Source organism: Macaca thibetana, chromosome 17 (assembly GCF_024542745.1).
Source record: "Macaca thibetana thibetana isolate TM-01 chromosome 17, ASM2454274v1, whole genome shotgun sequence".
Classification (NCBI taxonomy): domain Eukaryota; kingdom Metazoa; phylum Chordata; class Mammalia; order Primates; family Cercopithecidae; genus Macaca; species Macaca thibetana.
Window position 1 is genome coordinate 25,807,647 of NC_065594.1, and position 13,349 is coordinate 25,820,995.

The following is a 13,349-nucleotide window of genomic DNA, read 5'->3' on the forward strand; positions in this document are numbered from 1 at the left end:
TACTGATTTCTCTCTAGTCTTAATTTTTGCTGCTTATGAAAAACAAAGGCCATCATTGTTTAAATGGACCTACTCATTTCCTACAAGTCTTTGTTTCCTACAATTCACAGGACATTAACATTATTATGAAGGTAGATTTTCATTCCTACCCAGGGTCATCCACACATCAGCACTGAGGATTAACCTTCTATACCATTGTTCTCCCTGTCTGAACATCGAGAATCTTACTTTTTTTTTCTTCCCAGAATGGATGGCTGAGCTAAGCCATTGAAAGAGTTCTGATGTGGCTGAAAAAACCTCTCTGTAGGGCACCTGTGGGCAGCCCTCTGTTGCATGGTCGATGGGTTCTGGGTAGGTAGATTTTCTTATAGCTCAACCTGGGGCAGAAATTTCCAATTTTCTAACTTCTTAGTTTCTGTTTGTTCATACAAAGGCTTTGTTAAACATACCACTTATACAATGCTTTTAACTTTCCAAAAATGGCTAATTACACGATCATACGTTAGCATAATTCTTGTGGGATAGAAAGGAAAAACCATTGAGATTGGAAGAGTTAGACCACAGAAGACTGTCTTGCCTACATTTACACAACGTATAAAGAGAGTGCAGATAAGAATTGATTCTCTAGCCATCTGGCCCACCTGAGTTGATAACCCTATCTATCTCCAGCTGCAACCACAAAAAATAAAACATTTTTATAAGAAATAGGTTTTTCATTTTTGGTTCAGCAATGTGGGAAACATCAAAATAGTTAGTGATTTATCTTTTCTTAGATTTTAGTTGATAACTGAAAATGAAAAGATTTCTGTAGTTTTCCCTAGTAGTAGAAAAATATGTACATTTTCTGTGATTTATAAGAGGATAGAGGAAAGTGTGCATTCAGTAAGTCTGACATTTCAAGCAATAACAGCCTATAAATTCAATTTGCCATTTTCAAGCACAGATTTTAAGCGAGGTTCTTCTATATTCCTCATCTGTGCATTTCTGATTACCATTTGATTTTGCATTTTGTATTTGTTGTTTGGATATATGACATCTAATTCCTCCCTGCTTGCTTCTCTTATTTTAATATGGTCCTCTATCAAGATCTTTTTGACCAAAATGCTGTCATTTGATAGTAGCTGGTCAGTTTTCCAATTTGAGGCTTTAATAACTTAAACCTGGGGGTTGTGACCAATCCCGTTGTGGTAGCTGTTTATGGTTAGAGGGTCTAACACTAATTTAATGCATCTAATTCATCTATTTGTTCAAAGTTTTATGACAGAAAAATTTCTTAATTTCTATGATTTCACTCTAAGAATTCTTTGGGGATCAATGTCAAATACCGCCGTTTCTTTGTTCCTTGACCTTATGATGAGTGAACTAGTTTCCCTTTATTGACTCTCTTCACTACAATTAATTATTACTTTTATATCTGTTTCTTCTAAGTCTCTCCTAATATGGATCTGATTTAGGTTGGTATATAGCTAGAAACATATGGTTTGCTCACCTTATCCTTTTTGTAAATTGTGTTTGGAGGTTATTGCATATAACTATTAGTTATCAAAATAAAAACAAATAATCTCATCCTGAAAATAGATATTTCATCACACATTTAAAGAGGTACACAAATTAAAACAAGGGTTAAAAATGTAGACTATTTAGGTATAGTCTGATAATTTTTTGATTAATTTCCCACTGTTCTTATTAATTACTGCTAAATTTAACTTTAATCTTCCTTATGCTAACTTAAAGAGAACATTTACATTTCTTAAGTGATTAAAAATAAATGTTCATTGGAGTTCCCATGTGCTTGCTACCACATAGTTAGCTCAAGCCTATCTTACTTCAAAAAAGTGACACCCTCATCTTTAACTACCTGCTTTAAAATGATCAAAAAGAAAACACTAAGCTCCTTTTCAACACTCTCAATTAATTTCTTAAGACACCTACTTCCCATTTTGCCTCCTCTGCATCACTGTCAGCTCACCAAGAAAAATCCCTGCTCACTCTTCCGAGCTCCTCAACCTCAGTGTGCTCTCTCCTTGTAAGTGGTGGCGAACACAAACAGAGCTATGAAGACACGGGCTCTGGTTCTCTCTGGAATGAGACTCTGCTATGATGACATTTTCCCAATGTTGCTTCTCTTTGTTCTTGGGACTAAAGGTACACATTTATTATTTAGCCTGAATTATGTGATTGATCAGTGTAGACAAGAATCACCAAGGAGACTGATAAAGACCAAGATTAGATGGCTGACTCCCAGAAATATTGAGCTGGGAGCTCCTGCGTAAGAACCAAAAGTACCATTGTAAACAACCAGTCATATAATTCGTGTGCAGGTGTTTGGATGAATCATTTAGAAACACTGCTTTGTTGTTCCCAGTTTTACAGCCTGATTCTTATTTGCTACTGCTGTGGTTTGAATGTATGTGTCCCTCTAAAATTAATATGTTAGGACTTAATCCTTAAGGTGAAGGTATTAAGAGGTGGAGGCTTTGGAAGGTGATTAGGTAGAGAGGGCTCAGCCCTCACAAATTGAACTAATGCCCTTACCAAAGGGCTTAAGGAGCCTTTAACTTCTTTAGTCTTTTCTGCCATGTGAGAATACCGTGCAAAGACGCCCTCACCAGACACCAAACCTACTGGAATCATAATCTTGAACTTCCCCAAGCAACTATGAAAATTACATGTTTATTGTTGTTTATTTTTAAAACTTTTAGGCTCAGGGGTACATGTGCACGTTTGTTATATAGGTAAATTGTGTTTCATGGGGATTTGATGTACAGATGATTTCATCACCCAGGTGATAAGCATAGTACCTGATACATAGTTTTTTAGTCCTCACCCTCCTCCCTCCCTCCACCCTCAAGTAGGCCCCACTCTCTGTTGTTCCCTTCTTTGTGTCAATACGTTTTCAATGTTTAGCTCCCACTTATAAGTGAGAACATATGGTATTTGGTTTTCGGTTCCCATGTTAGTTTTTTTAGGATAATGGTCTCCAGCGTCATTCATGTTGCTGCAAGGGACATGATCTCATTGTTTTTTATAGTTGTGTAGTATTCCATGATATAAATGCCCCACATTTTCTTCATCCAGTCTACTGCTGATGGGCATTCAGGGTGATTCCATGTCTTTGCTATTGTGAAGAGTGCCGTGATGAACATATCAGTACATGTGTCTTTTGGGCAGAATGATTTCTATTTCTGTGGGTGTATACCCAATAATGAGACGCTGGGTCAAGCAATAGTTCTGAGTTCTTTAAGAAATCACCAAACTTCCTTCCACAATGGCTGAACTAATTTACATTCCCACTAGCAGTGTATAAGCATTTCCTTTTCTCTCCTCCAGCCTCACCAGCATCTGGTTTTTTTGTTTGTTTGTTTGTTGGTTTTTGTTTTGACTTTTTGATAAAAGCAATTCTGACTGGTGTGAGATGGTATCTCATTGTGGTTTTGATTTGCATTTCTCTAATGATTAGTGATGTGGAGCATTTTTTATATGCTTCTTGGCCACATGTGTGTCTTTTTTGAAAATGTCTATTGTTTATAAATGTTTTAAAAGATAATTCTGGCTGCTGTGTGGATTGAATAGAAGGTAGCAAGAAGGGGAAGTTAGACGATGTAAGATGAAGTCCGCTTGGACTTGGATGACAATGATGGAGTTGAAAGGTAGATGAATCCAGAATGTGTTGTGAAGGTAAAGCATAGGACTGGCCAGTAGAGTGGATATGTACTGTGACAGGACAGAGAAGAATATCATTTGCAGTGAATTATGGTGCCCTTTAGTGAGATGATATGAGTAGAGAAGTGCAGGCAGGAAGAGAAATATTTAAGAGTTCTTAAATGTGTTGTTTGAGCTTCCTATGAGGCATCCATATGCCAAGAAGGTAATTGGGTATATGAGTGTAGCATTTAGGGGAGAGCCCAATAGTAAGATTATAAATTTGGGAGTCTTCAACATATAAATTATATTTAAAATTATTGAACTGTATAAAAATCACCAAAGGAAAGAATGTAGATTAGAAGGAAATAAAAATTTTAAACACAAGTATTTAATTCATTGAAATTAAAAGAAACATTGTAAATCAGTGTTTCTTTAGAATGAACCTGAGAAAATAATTCTGATGGTATGAGTACTATAAATTCTCAAAATATTATACTAAGAAACATAAAATGGCGAATATTAACCTCCTGGGACCACAGGTGAGTACTCAACAAAGAGTACAATGAAAGACTAGATAAATGAGGAAGTTCTCTTTTACATTTAGTGAGATTCTGCCCTGCCTTTTATTTACTAAAGGTGAACAAGAAGCTTATAAAAATATCCAATTTCCCAGAAATCTGACCTTACAATATTACTCACAATAATGAATAATTGGGAAAATTATCCTAAAAACTACTGTACTTAGGAGAATAGATACATAAAATATGGTATATTTACACTACAGAAATGATGAAACTGTTGAAGAGACTGAGATATGCCTATATCTTGCCAACATGCACAGATCTGAAAAGTATCACTTCAAAGGAAAAAAATAAGATTTCAGAGAGACATTTTCATTGAGATGTCCATGGACTAATGTAATGTCATGAAGTTATTCTATTAAATGTATTACTATAAAATATGACATATTTTACTTACAAGAAAATGGACATGCAAGCCACAGAATAGGGAGGCAGAATGGCTAACAAACATCTGAAAAGACATTCAGCTTCATTTGTAATCAAGAAGGTACACATTAAAATGACATTTTGATACCTTATACCCATTAATTTGAAATGAATTTTAATTAAAAATGCTTATGCTGCTATTCACTAACAACCATGGGAAAAACACAACTAGCATATAGTGTTGGTGGGAGTAAATCTGGTATAACATTAGTGACAATGAATTAGCAGCATCCATTAAAGTTGAAAATGTGTGAACCCTACCATCCACCAATTCCACTTTTGGACACATCCCCTGAAGGAAATTTTACCCATATGCACAGGAGAAATACAAAAGGGTATTCAACGCAGCATTACTCACAATAATGAATAATAGGGAAAATTATCCTAAAAACTACTGTACTTAGGAGAATAGATACATAAAATATACTATATTCACACTACAGAAATGATGAAACTGTTGAAGAGATTGAGATATGCCTATATCTTACCAACATGCACAGATCTGAAAAATTTCACTTCGAATGAAAAAAATAAGATTTCAGAGAGACAGATATACAGTTTAACATTTATGTAATTTTTTGATACACTAAAAATCACTGTATTTCTTGTAGATATCCATATAAATGTAAAACTGTATAACATTGAATTTGGAAAGATTCACACCAGAGTTACCATAGTAGATACTTTTCTGTGAAGAAAGGGCACTTAAATTCATTTTATTCATTTACAGCATTAAAGAACATATATTAATTTACTAAAAATTGTACATGTAGGGATGTTAATTACATGTGTCTCTGATATACTGTGCTTGATACTTTTCTATATGTTTTGTTTCTTAAATACGCCACACAAACAAAACCATCCAAAGGAAAATGAGCATTTCTACTAGTAAGAACACAACAGGCAATTAAAATTGGGTTATTTTGGGGCCCCATGCTTAAGGAATAGAGTTCTAAAGTAAAATTAACTTTGTCAATTTCCCATTCCTATTTGTTTTACAATTCAAGGTCCCTCGAACCCAGCATGTATCTATTGAAAAGGGTTACCTGATTATAAAAAGGATTCCCTTTTATCTTAAAGTATTTAATATTTACTTTTCTTGTGGTTGAGAACATTGACCTATATAGTTTTGGCATTTATCAGATATATTAATACCAGAAAAAGGGAGAGAACCCAACCCAAGCTAGTAACTCTGGTACAAAGGAGTCATGAGATCCCAGATATTTCAAGATATTCTTTTGGTGCTTACAGAGGCTTTATGCAAAAAGTTTCCAAAAGTCCCCGGGAGGAAGATATAGTGATTAGATTAAATGCTTCCAAAGGCTGAATAAATTATGAGAGGCTTACATATGTTAAAAAATTTTCCATGTTATGTATCAATAGAAAAATATGAGGATCAATAAATTTAAACAGTCACTAAATAATTTACTTCTGTACGGGATTGTTTCATGTCCAAAAGTGAACAGCAAATCCAAATGACGTCTAACCTTCCATCCAGGTTTCCAGTTTGGGAAAGACCTTGCTTCAGCCTGCCCACCTCAATTGCCCTGATCTGAAGGCGCAAATAGATCATGTTGGTACCAACACCATCCATCAAAAAGCCAGTTGGCCTCTAGGGGAAATTACCCTGGTTTTATCCAGAAGTGTGTGTGTGTGTGTCACAGAGAAAAAGTATTGAAGAGGAAGAAATTGTCACATTTCTGATTACTGCCAACTATAAAGCCTAATTCAACTGTGGCTTGCCTGGCAGTCACGATTCTTGGATAATCACACGTGGCCATTTGTAAGATTAAAGGAAAAAGACATTTCCAACCATGAGACATGGCTTTCCATGCAGTTTGCTTGTTTGCACAAGCTGAAAGAACTGGTAGTTCCTCGGTTCTAACTAACTCATAACATTGATCAGGGAAAAGGATGTACAGCTTCCTTTTATCTAAATCTTTCTGTCTTCCAAGCACACCGGTGTGCTCCTCAAACACTACAAAACCAGGGCTTTCCAGATTGCCCATCTGAGTATAAAGTGGTTCTCAAACACGAGGGCTCTGAATTTCTTTTGTTTCCAAAACCACTGAAAAAGGGAAGGGTAAAATGTTGTCAGATCAAGTCCTCAAATTCATCATTGCAGAGTCACTATCACAATCATGTCTAGCTTTTTACCTTCCTTAGTTTGTAATGGTGAGAAAATTACCCAAGCAAATTTTCCCTATTCCCAACTCTTATCAGACTAATGAAAAGTCAGAACTGTGACTCACCCTTTGCCACTGCTGATAACCTGGCAGCCTTGTTTGTGTGTATATCAGTGAATACATGCATATGTACGTGTGTGTGTGTGAGATTTATGTTAGCATGTGTGTATGTGTGCACATGTTTGTGTATGCCAGTATGTACAGTTTTGCACATGTGTCTACGGGTAGATATGTTTGTGTGTTTGTGTGTATGTTTAAAGGGAAAGAGTTGCTAATGTGGAAGTGTAAAGTTGCAAGTATCTTCTTTTCTACTTTTCTGACATTGTGAGCTGAAGGCTCACAATTGATAGATGATAGTTGTGGCTGTCTTCCCATCACCACAAAGGCCTGCTGACAGAACATCTTTTACCACACTATCCTTGCTGAGGTGCTCTTGACTAGGGGAAATTGGTTTGTGTGCTGGCAAATGTAAAGAAGCCATAACTCAGGAAGCTAAATGCCAGAGAAATTGGAATCAGTGTTTGTGTAATGCTTTACAGTTCACCAAAGTCTTTCCATGTACATTAATCCATTTGCTCAGCAACAACTCTGTTCCTCCTTGTGGGAATAATTATAATACTCCTTTTATGTAAGACGAAACCAAGGTCCATAGAGAAGTTACCCATAGTGAGTTAGAGGCAGAGTGGAAGAACAAACTTTAGGTCAAGTAACATTCCAGCCCAGTGTGACATTCAAATAACATGCAAACCCCCCATGATGCCAGAGGGGCCACAGGATTGAAGTGATTCATTATCAACAGCCAACATCTTCCAAGTAGATCTTATATTGTGTGCATTTTTAGATATGGTGAAGACCTTATCACATAGTTCATTTAGAGATTTAGTTTTAAAATAAACACACAATAAAAATGTGTTGGGTGTTGGAAACTCAACACTCTCTCGAATTGTAGAAGGTGGGGTCTGGGCCTTCAAAAAAGGCAGGGTTTAAGAAGTACTTGGCCATGCAAGTTGAGCCATGTAGCAGAGCACAGAACAAATTTGGCTTTGGGACTTCAGGGATAGGAATGGATATATACTATAGTGGCGAACAACCTCAACATCCCAGTGGCTCCCCAAAACAAAGGATCATTTCTCATTCATGCTACATCTCCACCATGTTGGTTGTGGCACTGTTTCAGGTAATCCTTCATGTAACCCAAGCTCTGGGCAGCTATGGTCTGAAACATTATGGGTCTCACGCAGGAGGACTGAAGATGAGATTAGTCTGCTCTTACAGCTTCTTCCTAGAAATGACATATGGCACTTTTCTCACAGGTCCCTTGCCCAGGGGAAGGTATGCAGTGATTCCTACCATCAGAGGCATGAAATAAACCTTCCCCAGGAAAGAGCAGAGAATATTTATGAAAATAATACAAAGTTTTGCTATAGAATTATGTTTTTACAACACTTTCCTTCTCTTATCACTTACATTTACTTATATAGCAGTGTTTTTAAAGACCTTAAGAAGAGATGGAAAATCAACAGATGAAGAGCGTCCATTCATTTGCCCATGAGTAAGCCTTTCTTTTGGCAGAGCCATCTGCCAAGCAGTAGCCTTCCTGGGGTGGTGTCCTCCAAAGGAGTAAACACCCCCCAAATCGTTTTTTCCACTGAGGCTGAAAGGAGGCCTCAGCACATGTTTTATTTGAGGACTCAGACTAGAGACTACTGTTCCTGCCTGTGTGCCAACCAAGACTTTTCAGAGAGACAGAAACTAGCATTCATGGGATGCCTGTGGCCACCATGCTTCACTTGTTTTATGTTTATTTCATTTACTTCTCATACCAGCCAACAGGGGTAGCTCTTATTATCCTGTTTATATAGACAAGTCAAACATTTTATGCAACTTATTCAAGGCCACAAGGCAGTGAGTGCTAGAGCTATCATTTGAACTTAAGGTTACCAAAAGCAAAAGCCATGCTTTCTATATTACCCCACATTTTAACTTAAAATAACAATAGAAAATCTTTTCCCTACAAATATCGGTGTCAGAAAGGAGACCTTGCCTCTTCTTTGAATGACATTTCTGCCTACAGACCAAAAAGTATTCTTATCTCTAATCTAAAATAAGGCTCTTTTCTATTGCTCTCAGCTTAGCAAAAAAGAAGCACATTTTCTTATTACCTTCGATACAGTCCTCTGAGGATGCATTTAAAATTCTCTAAAAAGATAAGAAAACATATTTAGGGCCACAGTACTTAAAGCTAAAGGAAATGTAAATGATAGATTATGACACACATATAGACCTTACTATAAATGTGGCAACTTGTGGACCTTACTATAAATGTGGCAAAGAGGTGTCTAAAAGCTTCCCCCTGGCTCCCTGCCCCCCTCAGTCAAGGAAAATAAATTATTTTCTTCTAACCCTCCAAGCAGAATACTTCATTACACAGGCTTCCTAGCATTAACCATTGCCAGGGGGCCAAATACAGTAAATGGATCAATGGCCTGATGCTATTAAGCAGCTCCTACAAAGAAAAGAAATAGCCCACAGAGTCTCCTTGGCAATCAGACATCAATACCAGACACCCTCCAAGAAGGCCTCCTGAGCAGAGTGCCTGCACACAGTCCTGATCAATGAAGCACTAAACAAGAATGAGTGTATCCACTCAGCAAACAACGAACAGGCCTGAGTCATCCATACCAACGTCAAAGGAATCAAAGTAGAGAATGCTTTGTAAATGGAAGTTTTAATCAGCTTCAGTTAATCTTGCCACACCCTCATCCATGATTGACTGCTAGGCTGTGCTTCACAGTCAGCGAAGCTAGTACTGCAAACTAGGCAGTATGCAGTACCTACTTTGACAGCACTGAATAGTCATAGTAGTAATAAAAATGGTAATAACAATAGTAATAATTAATAATCATCATTTCTAAGCGCTGTATATGTATTAACTTGTTTAATTCTCACAACAACCCTATGGCATAGATACTATTATTATCTCTAAAGAAATAAATAGAGGCACAGAGATGTTAAGTAACTTGCCCAAGATCACATAGCTGGTCATAGTAGAGCCAGAAGTTGGGTCTAAAGTATGCCTTTACAAACACCCTACTTATATTGTCTCTGAAAAGGAGGTTGAGTTGCCCTTCCTGGGAGAAGGGAGGAAGCTTAGGCCAGTGGTTCTCTATCACTTGGCTACAGAATTTGGGTAGAAGTAGAAGTGGGGGGGCAAGTTCATGCAGAGATCTGCCGACAGTATATATGTCAGTCACCTTTTTTAGACAGATTAAAAAACCTCACACATCTATAACTTGTATTTTACACTATATGTAGATGCTGTTATTATTTCTAAAACAGAAATTTTTATTTCATTCAACTCATATTTTTGTCTGCAAACCTCTTGAAAGCAAAGACTATTCAGCATCTCGCCTATCACATAATAAGCACTTAATACATGCATGTGAAATATAAATTTTGGAGGATGAATGTCATTTTAAAAATGAAAGGTATAACTAAAAATAAAATTCCAATGTTCAGAAGAATTAATATTTAGTTTAAAAAGAGGTTCTAATAAGTCAAAAAAATTGTAAGACACCGACTTAGACATCTAACTTTTGTTGGGCTAAATCTTTCTCAATCATATGCAGCTAAATCAGATGACATTTGGTGTATCTACTGATGACGTGGTCCCAGTATTGCATGTGAAGTATAAGTGGAACAGCTCTTCATATGTTTGCAAGGCATAAATAGCCTTTTCTCTTTGTATAAAAGCCATAGAGCTCATGGTAAAATGTTAGATAACCAATGAACATAAGAAACTATTAATTGCTGACCTTGACTTTCCTGCTCCGTATAGTGCTGACATCAGTTTCTGCTAGAGCTGCCTTACTTGAAAAATGGAGATGCTATCCAGGTTTGAGTAGAAGTTTAAGTCATTTTTTTATGAGACAAGTTACACAATGAGCTGTGAATGGGGTACATGCACCTTTAGAATGAAATACGACTTTCAAGATCTATTTAACCAAGTAAGCTCAATCTCCAATATGTCAACTTGGAACAGACCCTAATGCAGACTCCTCAGCCTAAAACTTACAGAGTTTCTTCCCCCTGCCTTGTCTATTTTCTTCCTAAGTACAGTTATCACAGATGGGAATGACATCAGTATGAACTTGGCGTCCTCCTATTAAGTCAGCAAAGTGTTTAGGGAAAAACCACATACAACAGTATCAGTAAATAGATCAAAGAGGAAATATTTCAAGAATCTCCGTGTCAGGCAGTAAGTTATTACTTGAGTCAGAATTAGTTAAAACACTACAGTGCCTGCTTCTAATATACATTTGGTCACCTTCGGCTCAGGGTGCAAGTGCTCTGACACTCAGCTCAGAGGCAAGGAGACATGCCTGTGGATTCACACTGAACTGGGAACTGTCATTGGGAAAATGACAGTCAGCCTTCAGCAAGGAACTTGAACACAGTCCTTGTGTTAGAGTTCCTACAGTTTTCAGGCAAAACAGAGGAAATACAAGTCGACGGCTTTATTCCCTAGGTTGTTTTTTTGTTTTGTTTTGTTTTTCTAAATTTAAAAGTGGACCACCAGCTGGGCACGGTGGCTCACGCCTGCAATCCCAGCACTTTGGGAGGCCAAAGCAGGCAGATCACGAGGTCAGGAGTTTGAGACCAACCTGACCAACATGGTGAAATCCTGTCTCTACTAAAAATACAAAAATTAGCCAGGTGTAGTAGTGTGCACCTGTAATCCCAGCTACTCAGGAGGCTGAGGGAGGAGAATCGCTTGAACTCGGGAGGCAGAGGTTGCAGTGAGCCAAGATCGTTCCAGCCTGGGTGACAGAGCAAGACACCATCTCAAAAAAAAAAAAAAAAAAAAAAAAAGGACCAACACACTCCAAGAAATGTTAAGATGTGTAATATGTACTTACCACTAATAATATTTAGCAGTTTCAGGGGTAAGAGTTTTCCCTGAAGAAAATACTTATAAACACAATTTAAATTATAGGTATCCTTGAGTCTGCAGAGCAGATTTTTTCTTTCATTTTTAATGCTATGCTTATTTCAAAAAAGCCTAGATGAAATCACGATGAAAATTCACAGTCACTCGCTCTGTTTCGAAATTGGGGTTATTCCTTATCCTTTTACAAGAGAAGAGTATTTAATTTCAAAATTTCATTTTAAATTAAGAGAAAGTCATTATGGTAAAAAGTTACCTACAACACATATATAAGAAACAAGTCTACTTAATTAGTATTAAATAACTTACGTTGTAATTATGAAAGTAAGGCAATTGTCAAAAGGACCTTAACTCATCCACTGCCTCTAAGGATAGCAGTAACGTGCTCTCAAGGCAGAGAAACTCCTGCCAAAAGGTCATATTGATGCTTCCAAAGAAATAAGTAATAATACTGTCCTCTAAAACGTTTTTCTGGCTGTTTCTAAGATACTTCCCATTCACAGATTCCAAATTGCTTCTCCCAGTATCTCGAAATGCCAGCTACACTGTGGGAACACTATAGGGTACTTGGAGGACATTAATGTGTAAAATGAGGGCACAAATTGATAAAGAGTTTATAATTCAGATATTTTTAAGTAGCTATTTCCTAAAATAAAGGAAATAGCTATTTCCTAAAATAAAGGAAATAGCTATTTCCTAAAATAAAGGAAATAGCTATTTCCTAAAATAAAGGAAATAGCTACTTTACCTTGAAAGATTTAAGATATATCAAGACCTGTTTGGACAAGTATGGTCACTTGGTCCCTTCCTTGGTAAATGCAGTAACTGTGGAGCAAAGGAAAGAGAGGGAAGGAAGGAGGGAAAGGGAGAGGAGAGAGCGAGCTTGAGATTGAGATTAACCTCAACCTCCTTCAGGGCAACTAGAACTAACACATAAAACTTTAGATCCATGAACAGAGCCACTTTATACCACTGAGTCTGGGAAACACGAGGATTCATGCATGAGGATTAAAGCAGACATGTAGTAAGGAGCAGGGCTGAGAATGACAGTTTAGAGAATTTACTTGTTTTTCACAGTACTCTAGGCAGCGATTCTCCTCCTGAAGCCTAGCTGGGATGCCGTATGTACTTCCAAAAGTTTCCTTTTCCACTTAAGTTAGTTTGACTTTATTTTACTCTCAACAAGAGACATTAAGCAATGCAATCATCACCATCAGAATTGGAAGTGAAAGACACCAGGAAAGTATCTTGCTTCTAAATACCCAATGGCCAGAATAGATTCTCATCTCTCTCCTATTGTCCACTACTGCTTGGTCACCCTTGGTATTGTAAAGAAAAACAACTTTCTTCTTATTTTCAGCATTATTAGCGTCTCCCCACTATCTTAAGTAATCTCTGTCAATACAATTCTTTTTTTTTTTAACTTTTATTTTAGGTTCAGGAGTACAGGTTAAGGTTTATTATGTAGGCAAATTGTGTGTCACTGGGGTCTGGTGTACACATTATTTTGCCACCCAGGTAATAAGCATAGTAGTTGATAGGTAGTTTTTTGATCCTCACCCT